The sequence below is a fragment of the Parasteatoda tepidariorum genome, chromosome 7, assembly GCF_982258835.1.
Source record: "Parasteatoda tepidariorum strain Cologne lab strain chromosome 7, Ptep-v5.0, whole genome shotgun sequence".
In the NCBI taxonomy this organism is placed as follows: Eukaryota; Metazoa; Arthropoda; class Arachnida; order Araneae; family Theridiidae; genus Parasteatoda; species Parasteatoda tepidariorum.
Window position 1 is genome coordinate 14,350,343 of NC_141761.1, and position 14,684 is coordinate 14,365,026.

Consider the following 14,684-nt stretch of genomic DNA (forward strand, 5'->3'; position numbering starts at 1 on the left):
TTCTTCATTTTAATGCCATTCAACACACTATTATATAGAACTTCTTACACTGAATTATAATATTTCAAACGTTCTTTTCTTTGAAAAATTCTTTGTAAGCAGTTAAATTTGAAAATTACTTTGAGCAAAATAAAAAATAAATCGTCTGAATAGCTGTATTGTAATTCTAAACTATACGCAATGCTTAATGGTTATAACCATTAAGCATTGCGTATAGTACAATATTCTGCCACAATAGAATAGTTCGCATAAATATTATTTGTAATTTTTTGATGGGAAAAAAAGGGAAAAGATACAGATTCGATTGAACAGAAAGATTATTAAAAGTGGAGAATCGAAAATTGAATTAGTTTTGTTTGGTGAATTTTAACCATTTGCATTTTGCGCAAATATGCATTGAATTTTTACTCATAAATTTAGGAGGTTTATCTTTCAGGTCACAAGAAATTTATTTGCTGAAAGATCAGAAAGAGCAAACAGGGTTGACAAAGATGTTATAACAATCAGTTTGATTGATTCAAATCTTACAAACAGCATATTTTATGTCACTCAAATGTTAAACTACTATGAAGAAATTTAATACATGAATGTGATTGATTATTTCTTAACACTTCTGGGCCTTGGATTTCCGGATCAATAATTCCATGCACAGGTGATTTTATATAAATATAGAAAACAGTTTCCTGCTGTACATTGTTTTGCAGTTCCATTAAAACTGATGCTCATACAATAAATATATGCTTTACTCCTTAGACTATTCATACATAAAATAGGTTAAAAAGTATCTTACAGGAATGGCAAAATTTAAGGTACTATTATTTTTTTAGAAAATAACCTTTAACTGTCAATAATATTAATTTTAAAGCATTAACACATCGAAACATTTTGAAGTTAAGAAAAATGTCCAAAAATCTGTAGAAATTTTTTTTTTCTGAGAGATTTAAATAATAACTTAACAAATGGGAATAACAAATACAAGATGTAACTATTTTTTAAAATATTAATAAAATGCATATTTTGTAGAATACTGACAGTAATTACTTAACTGAAAAGTTCTAACATATAATTTTAACAATGCAAATAATTATAACAACCTTGTAAAATAAAAATTATAACAAGATTAACTTAATATTTTATCTGATCTTTCTTTTCTTGATGTAATAATCAAGAAAAAGAGTTCATCGTCTGAAACTAGTTATTTTATCATGATTATGTAAAGTCTTTGAAAATTATTTTGCATTTTGTTAATGTATATTGTACTTAAAAGGTGCTTATTTTTTTGTTGAATGATTTTTCTACGCACCCTGATCTGTTAGTAGGTTTTGCATTTTGATTACACAAACGACAGAACAGGATCTAAAGAAACTAAGAGATCAAAGAACTGATTTGAATAAAAACTTATACTTAAATTATACTGTTTAATCAACTTCTCGTGATTCAAGAAAAATTTATTAAAAGGCTCTCAATCCGTTTAAAAATGCTGATCTTAACTGATATATTTAGTAGTCATTTACAGGTATGATGATTTAATAATCTCACCGGCTTCTTTATTTCGTTCTGTTTCATTAAGTTTAGTTTTGATTACGGTAACTAAACGAAATTGATATTTTTCTCCCTACGCAATATTATTTTCTAGTAACTGTAAACATATAGTAATTGTGTTTAATTTCAAAAAAAATTCCTTCGAAGGAATATATTTTGAACAGTAATTTCAGATAAATACTGAAAATTTTGAAGTTTCTACATTTTTTATATAAAGTCCTTTATTATTATTTTTCAAACAATCGTTTACTTAAAATCTGCTACGAATTTTGTGTTTTTTTTTATTATCAGTTAAATTATCGAATTCAAAGGTAAATTCATAAAGGTTTTTGGGTCTTAATATTTTAAAATGTTTTAACTTGCTTCTCACTGAAAACCTTTTATTAAATATTGAGCAAAATGTTATTTGCATATATTTGCATGTGTATTTTTTCTACACATGCAAAATGTTATTTGCATGTGTAGAAAGAAATGATTCTTTAAAGATAGTATAATGCAATCATAATAAAATAGCATATAATATACGACCAATTTATGAGCTTTTACTTTTTTCTACTAAAAAAGCTTAGTACTTCATTTTTTTTTACACCCCCTAAAAAACCACAAGATATACATAATAACTACTGATTTATTCGAAACAAAAAATATTTACTTTGGGTTTTTATTAGTGCAATAATGAATGTTCCATAAAAACATCCAAGTGTTAAAAAAAAGTAAACTTAATTATTTAGCAAAGCTACTACATAAAAAAAATTGCTATACATTTTTAATTTCGCCAAGAAAAAAAAGTAAGACTTATAAAAATATTCATGAACTCAACAATTCAACTTATTTTGAAATTCAAATGCTTGTGAGTAGAATCAAGTAAAACAAAAAAATTTCAAATATTAGATATGCTTACCAACAAAAAAATAGGTACTTTATAAATTTGTTTTGTTTAAAACAATTTGTTAAGTGATGTTCCTTTTTAAATTAGGTTAAAATTATGCAAGGTTGTACTAAAAGTAATATTAATAAGAGGCCTTCAACAAAGATGAAAAGACTTGAGAAGATTAATTTCGAGGGAGAGGTAACAAGTACCACATCACGTATTTTAGTTCAAATATATTCTAGTAATTTAAAATGTTTTATTTTAACTTGCATCCTTAAAAAATATAAAGTTCTACTTCCCTCTTATGTAAGGAAGAGTCGGGTACCCCCGCCCACTGTCAATTTCATATGTATAGAATATTTTTTCAAGTCAATGGGCCATCGGTCATTAATTGTTATATTAAAAAAAAGATTATTTTCAAAGTTTCAAGTATTTATGCAGCTGTTAACATGGTAAACAATAGTTTTGAAAATATGTTGAATACAGTAGTCATGAAATTAAGAAAAATTGGTTGAATGTTCGATTCAATTTCATTTTAATACTAAAAAAGAATAATTTTTTCTATGCATACGGCATTAAAGTATGTAGTCTTAAGTTTAATTTGCACAAAGAAAGAAGTTTATATGTGAAAAATTGTTCAAGTAATTACAAATTTACAAAAAAAAAAAATCGAATTTCGGGTAACCCCGCTCACATGAATGCCGGGTATCACCGCCCAATTTTATTTCGTCGATAAATGTACGGTTGCAAAGATTATTTTATTACTTCAAATTTGAATGTAATATGCATTTTTAACAACAAATAGAGTTGTTATTAAATGATTGTTATTAAATGATAGAATTCACTAAAAGTACATAAATATGTAATAAATAAAATAATTTTGTGATAAAAATGATAAACGGGGTTTATTTATTGTCAATACATTAGTTATTTTCATTTACACCAGAAAAAACAGTCAAGAAACATAATTTTTGTAACTGGGCGGGGCTACCCGACACATTTTGAAAATAACTGAAAAACATGTTTCTTTAAATTTCTACTTTTTTAAGTTAAACTATTCTTTTTTGGTTTATTCTCTTTGCATTATTTAATTAGATGATAAAACAATAGAAACATACAAAAATATTGATTATTACTCGATATTATACAAAAATATAAGCAATACTCCTTAAGTGGGCGGGGCCAGGGACCGATCAAGACAAATTCAGGCCCAAGGTCCAAATTTTCTGGGCCCCTTACAGAATATTTTGAAATTAAATTACTGAAGAGTAGTCATAATAATGAAAAAGAATCCATTAAACTGCATGATTCAAGAGAAACATTCTAAGAAATTTTAAAAGCAGACAATTGAAGATTATTTTTCTAAGAAAGTTTACGTATCTATAAATTAAAGCAAAATATAAAAACAATACAATGTTTTGTCAGAATAAAAAACAGTTTGGTGATCACAAACAATTGAAATCAGTGATTTTTGCTAAAAGTCACTGATTAGCTGAATTATTTTTAATTTAGTACTTAAATCAAGACATAGCTAGCTCACCTTTAATTAGCGATTTTACTAATTTTTGAGGCCCCTCAGAAATTGTGGGCCCTAGGCCCATGCCTATTGGGCCTAGGCTATAATCAGGCCCTGGGCGGGGCTACCAGACTCTCCCCCAAATATTTTATTTACTAGTTTTTAATTGCGCTTTTTCTTGTAAATATTAATCTCAATTCAAGCAATATTGCACAAATAATTATTTTATGCTTTAATTATATTATAACACTTTGTTATTTAAAAGTAAAATGTAATGTGATCTATAAATAAGTTTCTGTATTTCGGGTATATGTTTATCCAATGTAGTTTTACTTTTGACAATGGTATAGCAAAAAAGAGGTAATCGAAGTTATTGAAAATTATGACTTCAATCATGGACTACCGTTTTATTGCTCATCAAAACAGTAAGACATGGCGAATGTCAAATGCGATTAATTCTTTCGGAATTACTAAAAACTGTCATTGCCAGATACAGTATAATACTAGTGTACATGGATTTTATCGTTTGAGAGCATAAAAGTGCAATTAGTTTTATTAGTTGTGTAAACCAGTTGTATGTTTAACAAAAAGGACATTTATTCATATAGATCAGAAGAATTAACATAGTTTGTTGCTTAGTTGTTGAACCGCTTTCTGTTTTCCATAAACATGTTTGATGTTACGTAAATACATAGTTTAAACCGCTTTCAAACTCATTCTATAAAGGTAGTAACAAAACATTTATAGAACTCTTAAGCGCCGCAAGTGTTCCTAAAACATACTTTCCACTGCTTTAAAAGTATTCATTGATGTAGAAATTGAGATGTTTGTAAACGTTTAGAATGTTGCTTAAATTTATAGTTCCCTTTCTTTGTTTAGGAGTTCAATCCAGTTTAATTTTCCAACTCTTTATACTCATTTCAAACTCAGCAATTTCAAAATACTATTTTAGTTATTATTTCTCAGTAAGTTATCGAATTTTAACTATACCATTTGAGCTGCATCTGATTAAATAATGAGCAATAACACTCGCATATTGCAATGAAAATTGATATTAACTTCCATGCATTTTATGCATATTAAAGATATTCAAAGCCGTACACTAAGCTTCACGTAGCTAGCTATAAGAAGGAATTTAAACTCGAAATGTTATGTTTAGGTTGTAAAATAAAATTTATCGATATTATGTTAAAGGAAAACACTTAAACAGGCAAATTAAAGAATTAGAAAGGTAAAAAGTGTGAATCGAAAGTTCCTAATTCCTTCAAATTTCGCAGGTTTCTTAAAGTAAATTAGAAATGTGAATTTTCCCTCCAAGAAATTAGACTTTATTTTGATTACTAAATTGTAATTTTTGCATGGACACAAAATCACAGGAATTTAATTTTGAAGAAATTTTTATCAAAAGTAATTACAAAACGATAGCTCAATGACTTATTGCAATATGCATTTTGAAAGAAAAATTCTTTCAATTTGAGGATAAAACTCTACTCAAAACGTATGTTTTCTTGAACATTTTTAAGGTATCTACAATTTCAGAAATTAATCTCTAAAACAGATTCAAACCTGTCAACAAAATAAACACTGCAGATGCTTGATTCGTAGTGAATAATCATTTTAAGATTTTTTTGCATGATTTTTATGCTTAGTCACATTATGAACTGTTCAATACGCTCAAAATTTATGTATCAAATTTAAGCCTTTGATAGTTCAAATTAGTATGCAATATTGTGGTTAAGGAATCTACTTTGGTTCAACATTGAACCAACTTTTCTGAAAAGTTATCAATTAAAAGAATGATAAATTAAAATTTCACGTGTATTAAATGAAGTTACATGTAACACTAGTTATTAACTTTAATTTTATAATCTTTGGTAAAATTTTGATCGTCTTAAAAGTTAGATGAAAGGTAAATGAGCAAAAGTGAATTTAGCATCAACTAAATTTATGAACTACCATATATACTTTCCAGATTTCCTTCCTAAAATTTGATGCTAAATAAGGGCTAAGAAGATCCATTGTGCAGTTGGTATTAGGATTAGCAATTTTATTTTTGTGCGGTGTACATAGCAACTAGTGTTTCAAATAGATTTGTTCTTAAGTTTAAAATAAAGAGTAAAAGTAAAATAGTAAATACTATTTGAAACGGCTCCCACGGAAGTAAGATTTCTGAATGTTTTAAGAAAAACCATTAAATACACATTAATACATACAAGACTAATTTATTAGTTCCTCATTTTAAATGTACATCAAAACTAAGAGAAAGTCACAAATTATAACAGAAATAAAACGCTCACAAATTCCAGCATACATTCAGTACAAGTTCTAATATACAGGACTACCAATGCTAAAAAAAATTCTATTGCCAAGCAGAGGCCAAACAAAAATTCACATTTGTAAATACTAATTTAGTTATACATGCAATTTTGAAGAAATTTAGCACTACTAGATATAAATGATTTAAGAGAAACCTTTACAGTTTACAAGAACTAAAATTTAAAGTTCGTTCAAAAACTAGAATTCGGGAAACAGAAACAAAATTCTATTTAAATGAATTTCTTTTCGCACTTTTACTAATTAAACATATTAGATTAGTAAGAATAAATTGCAAGCTTTCTATGCTCACTATAACAAAATTTTTATTAAGAGACTAAATTTATTAATTCAATGAAATTATGATTATATTTCGATTGTTTTCCATCTAAAATTTAAAATAAACTATCACTTAATTTATTAATTTCAGTTACTAATTTCATTTTATAAAATTTTCGAGGTTTTAATTATCAATGTTAAACTTTTTAGCCTCGTAATTTTGAATCATACCCAAAAGACAAACGTCTCTCAAACTCTGGAAAAGTCTTGGGTGATAACTTTGGAAAACTAGCCGAACTTTTGATAAGTCTTAACGTCACATTTAGCAAGGATTCAGCATTTTTAAAAAAACTAGAATATGAAATGGATAATTGAAACAAAATAAAGTACTGAAAGAAAAAGATACTTCGTACTGGAAACAATTATTAATTCCATTTTCTATTATAAGCAATCTCCTAAACATTTAATGAAATTATAAAATAAACTTATACAAATTTAAGTCTTCCTCCAAACAGTGGTTTACTTTCTATTGAATTTTTGGTTCAACACAACATTTATAGGTCGTACACTAAGAAGCATATAAATTCACAACAAAAACAAACAAGATGTTGAAAATACAAATTAAACATTGACTGAAAGTTATTTGAGTTGGAAACAGATTACTTTGTATTACTACAATTTAATTCCTTATCTCTCTTGAATATCCACATTTTTGTTCTTTTATTTTTCTCTATAGCAGGAAAGAACATTAATAGAAATTTATAAATTTCAGACTGTTTAAAAAATAAAAAAAAAGGTAAATTTGAAAAATTCCAATTACGCTGAATCCGTGAGATCAAATTCATGCCTTTTCTTATAAAAGCAGTATTTTAAAGAAAATCTATAGAAACACTACTAACACCCTATAATCTGTTACACATTCAATATGTAAAGCGTCTCAATTGAAGAATTGAAACAACATATGTAAAATCAATGATCTGAATCTGATAAATTTACTTCATTTTGTTTTTAAAAATTCCTTTCTTATTTAAAAGGGTAAATTACAGGATCCTCATTTAAAGTAAATAAAAGGATCGTTCAAGATTTTTTTTTTAAATGTTAGATTTAGAATATATTTTATTCCACAGTTGAGATAAAAACTTTCCCGCAATTCTAGCTCTTAAGGCTCAGTTTTAATAAAAGTTAATTGAAAGCTCGCATTTAAAGTGACAGTTTAATTTGACAGTTTTGTTTTGAGAAACACCATTAAATACACATCGATACTCACAAGACTAATTTATTGCTTCCTCATTTTAAAAATGCACATCAAAACTGAGAAAAATTGGCACAAATTATAACGTATAGTACAAGTTCTAATATACAAGACTGCCAATGAAAAAAATTTCTATTGCCAAAAAGAGTTCAAAACGAAAATTCACATGTAAATGTTAAATTTAGTTATACATGCAATTTTGATTAAATTTAGCACTACATATAAATGATGATTTAAGAGAAAACTTTACAAGAACTAAAATTTAAAGTTCGTTCAAAAACCAGAATTAGGGAAACAGAAAAAAAAGTTCTATTTAATTTGTTTTCCTACTTTTTCGAATTAAACATTAGTAAAATTAAATTGCAAGCTTTCCATGCATTAAAACAAAAAAATTTTTGACTAAATTTACTAATTTAATTCAGTGAAGTGATATTTCGCTTACTTTCCAACTAAAATTTAAAATAAACTCACTTCTTAATTTATTAATTTCATTTTATAAAATTTTCGGGGTTTTAATTATCAATGTTAAACTTTGTAGCTTCGTAATTTGAAATCATACCCGAAAGACAAACGTTTATCAAGCACTGAAATAGTCTTAAGTGATAACTAACCGAACTTTTGAAGAACTAACCGAACTTTTGTTAAGTTTTAACGTTACAGTAAAGTGATCCGAATATGCAAATCGACAAAAAAGCAACGAAAATCTCCAATAGGTAGCCTGAGAAGGGGATTCAAGCCCATGATCCCTTTTATCACCGAGTTTATTTTACGTTAAAACTGGAGTCTGGGAGAGCCGCAAGCCTAATTCAAATCGACCAGGTCATCTCTAGGATTTGAATTAGAGTCACCTAAATAAGAGGCAAGCGCTCTATCCCTTGAACATTTGTTTTCATACTTCTACGAAATATGAAAACACGGCACGAAGCCGAATTGTCCAGAAACAGACATTTGAATAAGTGAATTGTGAAGTTCGGAAACGGCTGAAAGAGTGTGAAACACAAAGCAAAAGCGGTAGCGGCCGTCTACCACTTCCACTTCATGCATCACATTCTCCCAGTCAATTCAAAACTTCTGGTCATTACTTGCAAGATCCTGTTTTATATTGTCCTAACACAGCACGAAGCCGAATTGTCCAAAAACAGAAATTTGAATAAGTGAACCGTGAAGTTCCGAAACGGCTGAAAGAGTGTGAAACACAAAGCAAAAGCGGTAGCGGCCGTCTACCACTTCCACTTCATGCATCACATTCTCCCAGTCACTTCAAAACTTCTGATCGTTACTTGCAAGTTCCAGTTTAATATTGTCCTATGTTGCATTAATTCAGCAATTCTCATTTCGGTATGACATTCACTAAATTTAGGCTTTCTTTCAAGGGAAGAAAAGTTGCTTTCAGTATTAAAAATTTAGGATCTGATAACAGTTTGGCTAACCATTGGAGTTTTTCGCCGTTTCCTTTCCATCTAATGCAAATGCTGCGCACTAAAAAAACTATTAAGGGACCGTTATTAGATTTTCTGTAACAGAAACGAGATTGACATGGAAGATTTACTCATCGAACAGGGATTAAATAAGTCAAATTCGCCAAAGAAAGGAATAGCTTGACCCAGAGATTATCGTATTTTATAGAAATTACGGAGAATCGCGTGTCCATTTTTAGGACGGGAAAACCGAAATGCATGGTAATTTAAGAGTTACGAAACGACTATTCATTTCCACTAACAGTTAAAACAATCCATCTTTCCTTAACTAATCGCAGTAATAGTTAATGACTTTTTCTGAAACTTCTTGTTAAGTAACGCAAAAAAATTTTAATAACTATTTTAGAGACAATCTCTGGGATATAAAGCAGATTTATAGAATTAAATTTTATTGACGTTTATCGGGACTATTTAGAAATAGAAGCTAATTTAAATGTAGAAAATTCGTTATTTTCGAGAAAAAAAAAAGATTTATAAAGTCCCTTTAAATTTTAGTTCTTTAATTTAACATTTAGAAAGGATTCAGCATTTGAAAAACTAATAGATGAAATGGATAATTTAAACAAAATTAAGTTCTCGCTACTGAAAGAAAAGATTCTTCGTACTGGAAAACAAGCATTTCAAACCATTGAAAATATTAAGAAATTTCCACAACATTCAAAGAAAGTACAAAATAAACTTTAATACAAATTATGTTCTTCCTCCAGACAGTAATCTACACATTTTAAACATAATTTTTGACTACACAACATTTATAGGTCGCACATTAACAAGCATAAATTCTTAACTAAATGGGAAAAAAACAAAGATGTTGAAAATAGAAATTGAACATTGACTGAAAGTTCTAATTTGAGTTGGAAACAGATTACTTTGTATTATACAATATAATTCCTTATCTCTTGACAATACCCAATTTTCGTTCTATTATCTTTCTTTATAGCAATGAAAGAACATTAATGTAAATTTATAAATTACAGAATGTTTAAAAAAGTTAAATTTTGAAAAATTACAATTACGCCGAATCCTTCTGATAAAATTCACACCTTTTCTTTTAAAAAAGTATTTTAAAGCAAATCAGTAGAAACTACTAATACACTATAATCTGTTACACATTCAATATGTAAAGTGCCTCAGTTGGAGATTTGAAACGATATGCAAAACCAATGACTGAAAATCTGATAATTGAACTTCATAATTTTGCTTGTTTAAAAAAAAAAATTCCTTTCTTATTTAATGCAAACTAAATTACATTAATACGTCAAAAACCCATTGAAATTAAAATTGGAGATTAGATTTTAAATGGGAAATTTAGATAACTTCTACTCTTATTTAATGCCGCAAACTGAACGAAAACTTTATCGTAATTCCTGCTTTTTCAAGGCTCTGTTTAAGTAAAAGTTAATTGAAAGCTCGTATTTAAAATAACAGTTTATACTTTGACAGTGAAGCTTCTGTTCTGCGGAAAATAGTCAGCACACTTCCCACACTAGTTTCTGAAAAAACACTGCTTTTCATGCAAAATCAGTGCATGCTCGTGTTTGATTTAAAATAAAATTTTATTCATTCTACTTAAAATTTTTATAGCAGTACCCAAATACTTATACTTAGCAACCTTTTCTTAAGATCCCGTCACTTTAGCAGAAACTTCAAATGTGAATTAAAAAGAAATTAAAAAACTTATTTAAACTTCGCTCTCAGAAATATGTAAAAGAGAATCCTACATAAATATTGTTCTGTGAAACTGGCGTTCGTTCTTTAACAAAGGCTTATTCCGGATTTTTAGAAATCCTGAAAATTCTACCGATACATTTCTGGAGATAAAAATTTCGTATTTTTACTAATCTTTGTGAAGACAATGATTGCTGGTTTTTAGGAGAAAAAAGTCATAATTAATTTTAGAATTAAACTGAAGTTATGGATTCTTAAGATTGAAATTATGAAAAGCAGGCGTCTAAAATTAAGTTCCTTGATGGAAGTAAATTTCTGATCAAAGACAGGGTCTTAACTACTTTAGTTACTTTTTTTCAGCTAATTTTGCATTTTCTTGCTTTAAATTTTGTGCTTAAGATCGTGCTTACAAGTTTAAAACATAAAATTCCTAGATTAATATTTTAGTACTACAGAGTTAATTCAAAAATTCTAGACCCTTTGATATTATTTAACTTTATATTATGGTTGTACGTGTTTCATTATTCCTAAATTTTTCTGAATTTCGTATGACCAACGACGTAGAAATGTTTGATATTGAAAATCATATCTACAACAAGTCTTTGTTGAGAAAAAATAAAAGATCAAGAAATTTGCACTTTAAAGGAACAATTTATGAATAACATATCTACTACGACCACAGTGAGTAGAATTCCACTTTTTATTTTTCTGAACAAAAAAGCAATCTGAACATATTGAGGCAAATAAGAAATTCAAGTAAATGCTGTTTCAAGGTATGAAGTTAATCTACCAGTAAAATAAATTAGATAATTCAGTATCTTTAAATAAAAATCTAAAATTACAGAATAATTTAACATTCTTACAAATTAAAACTGGTTCAAAATTTGAGATTATCCAGCACCATTTATAAAGGCTAGTGATCTAATTTTTACCTAAGCATTTTTAAATAATCAATATTTTAGTCATTTCTAAAAATATTTACTTTAAACTAGATATTGTAACTATATAGTTTGGAAATAAACAGATAATCTAATTCATAATCTTCAGAATTTACAAATTTCAGCAATTTTTATGATTAATTTTCTTTATAATAAGAAATCCGTATTCCAATCCTATGTTAAATATTCCACGCAAATCAAATCTTATTTTGCTTCTGAAATAAGTTAGTGTTAGCTTTCTGTTAGGATAAGTTAGAGTTACTTGTTAGTAATTTACTCAGAGCGAAACAAGATTTGAATCTCTTCTGAAGAATTCAGAAGCCACTTAATAAGAATTTTAATTTTTATAAAGATTTCTCCCTATTAAATACTTTTATCTGAAACGTAAGGGACGTAAAAATTAAACTTTACGTAGATAAACTGAATATATTTAGAAACTTAAAAAAATCCAACTAAACATTACTGAATCTTGTTAAGATATTTAAATAAAGCGCAATTTTATTTCATCTTTTTCAGTCTTCACTTCATACTTTCCCTTATTTGCCAATATTTTCTTTCGCCACCAAAAGATTTAAAGTTAAACGAAAATATTAAAAATTTATTTACTAACTTAAAACAATTATCCACTTGCAAAGCTTTTCAGGTTCTATTAAATCTTTGAAAACTCTAAAATGAGAGCAAATAAATTTTTAATATGCGTGGAGGTGGAAAAAAAAAGCAAAAACTCCAAGTCACTGTGGTGCTTAGAATAAAGGTAAATCCTGATAATTCTTTAAACTTTTTTAGACAGACAAAATAGAATTTTGATTTAAAAATGATCTAGAATATTCTTAAACACACTTTATTAGCCCTTTCCGAAGCTACGAATTTAGATTGAAAACTTTAGTGGTGCAGAACACTAGAAAGTTCGTCCTTAGACATTACATTGAAAGTAAAGATACTGTAGCTCTTAGTTATTTAATCAGTGGTTGCAAAAAATCCGTGCGTTTAGTTTTACATTTCTAGTGTTTTGTTAAGTATGTCGAATTAGTAATCGTTTTTATTAAGCTTCTTCCGATATTTACTTGCGCCCTATATCTATTTTTTGAAGCTGATTACAAGCAAAACATTTTGCTATATCTTAATACAAAAAGTAAACTAGTTACTAAATAAATATGTTAGATTATTGAAATTACATAAACACTTTATAAAATACAAAAAAGTTTCATTGAAAAATTTATCAAGTGTATTTAAGATCTTTTAAGGATGAATAACCTTTAGATTTAGAAGTGAGTCGTATTGAGCAGTGAGTCGCCAAAAAGTCACCGGTGTTTTACGCTGTATTTTATAGCTATAAATTATTAAAGAGTTAAATACGTTTTTCACTTGTTTTGGCCTAAATGCAAAATGAAAAAGTGCAAATTGGTTTAATGAAAATTCTGTGTCGAAGAGTTGAAAAAGGAGGGGTCTGTTAAAACTAAAATTACTTCGGCGAATCTAAGAAATTTACCACTGCCAACTATTTGGGAAGTCGCAGAAACAAGGAAAACATATGAAGATAATGTTTGAGATTTCCAGATTACAGTAGATTTCTAATCTAAATGATAGAATGTTTCTGCTCTGTTTAAATTATAAACATCTAAATGTTTTAGATCATTTTTAATTTTGGAAATATTAAATAGCCATTATGTAATTTTATAAATGATAATACTTTATATTAGATTGCCGATTACACAATATAGATTACAAAAAGTGGTTTCTAGTCCTTGGAAAATTTGAATTTTGTTATCCCTTACGGTGAACGTATTTATATATTGTATTTCTCTATCATTTTACTGTTTAATAGTAAGTTTATCTAGTTTTTAAATTTAATATTATTCTATTTTTACAATTTAAGTTTTATCCCTTTAGTTTTTTTCCATTACTTATAACCATTATATTTTACTATTGAATCACAATTTTTAAACTTACTTTTCTAATATAGAAATTTCCGTTTAATGCAGCAATTTATTTATCTGTATCCACATTTAAAATAAAGAGAAACAATGCCATATTGAGTTGGAATTTTGGATTTAAGTTAGAGAACCAGTAAATCTAAATTCACTTTTCTTAAAAATTTAATTTTTAGAAATTATTTTTACCCAACCTGCATGTTTAAATGCAAAAACATTAAGATTTTTATCTTTCCCGTTTCAAGCTTTTAAAAAAATTTAGATTTGTATTTTTAAAGAAATTAAAATGTAAGATTTGGAATTTTTTTAAACTTTTATTTAAATTTATAAATTTTTTTGCTTATTCAACTGTCTATGAAGACTGAAATGTTTTAACGTTGAAATTAACATAGATTACAGTTTCAATGCGCCAATTCATCTTACTATACCTTCCAGCATTTATCGTAGAATTAACTAAATAAAGACTTGAACCACTAATATAAGAAACAAATAGAAGTCCAACTTATGATTTTCAGTCAAACTATTTGCAAATTAAAGATTTCATTTCTGAAAATTATTTAAAATTTTTTTGAAAAGGTAGATTTAAAATTTCAAAAAGTTACAATTATTTTAAGAGATTTTAACATTAGAATAGATACGACTTAATTTACAGGAATGCATAGGTTTAACAAATCGTTTAACTGTCAGTTATTTGACTTCCTTTTCATTTCTTAACAAGTTCTGAACTGATAAAAGGGCAGAAGCATACTGATATGTAGATCAAAACAGGAAACAATTAGTTCGAGTAACATATTTGCCTCCGTACTTTATACTGTACAAAAAACATCAACTGAAATAGTATATTTTGAATAAATATTTTGAAACAGTTGTCAATTCTCTAAAACAATGTTTTGTAA